Source organism: Zerene cesonia, chromosome 12, assembly GCF_012273895.1.
Source record: "Zerene cesonia ecotype Mississippi chromosome 12, Zerene_cesonia_1.1, whole genome shotgun sequence".
Lineage (NCBI taxonomy): Eukaryota > Metazoa > Arthropoda > Insecta > Lepidoptera > Pieridae > Zerene > Zerene cesonia.
The window spans coordinates 200665-201465 of NC_052113.1; positions in this window are offsets into that span (position 1 = coordinate 200665).

The window sequence follows — 801 nt, forward strand, 5'->3', positions numbered from 1 at the left end:
CTGTCGAGTGGTTGGTGTAAAACTACACAATAAAGGAATACTACTAGCCTTCTACAAGAAAATAATTTTACAAGGTAATGATGTATCAATAATAATCTGAGTACCTAATCTGTATTCTGAACCAGGAACCTAACTGTTAAATAGGGAATAAACTCTAGGTAATAAATCATTCATGAATACATTTTTATTATGTTGATATGTAGTTATTTAATTTGACATAATTCGCGATACCTACTATTTACCTTTAAGTAGAGTTAATATGTTAGTATGTATAAAAAAATAATGTTAGCGCATCTAGTGGAACTGTATCTCTATGCTGAGTAAAAAAGTCCTTGCGTGAATGGGTTGCGACTTGCGTGTGTGATATTTAAATAAGATTAAAATAAATCGGACGGGTAGCGAGTAGCGAGCTTTAAGATCTATAACGTATAATTAATGTAATCACATACTCATAGTAAGTAACCTTTTTAAATAGTTTCCTATAGATAATCATTAGAATTGTATATTTATTTAGTTACGTTTACAACGAATAAGTAGTTAGTTGTACATAGTTATATAAACAGCTATGGATTGTGGATCTAATCTTAAAACCTGATGATGTTTACAACGGATAGAATAATATGCTTAAGTTCCTAAATAAAACATATTTCCTTTTTAAAACGCGTATCCTTTATAAGTGGATTAGATCCATATTCGATACGCAGTTTTTTGCATAAATTATAGAGTACGCTGTACATTTTTAAAATATTGCTGGACAGACTATAAAAATATATTATTGCATATTTTACAACTCGCTTACTT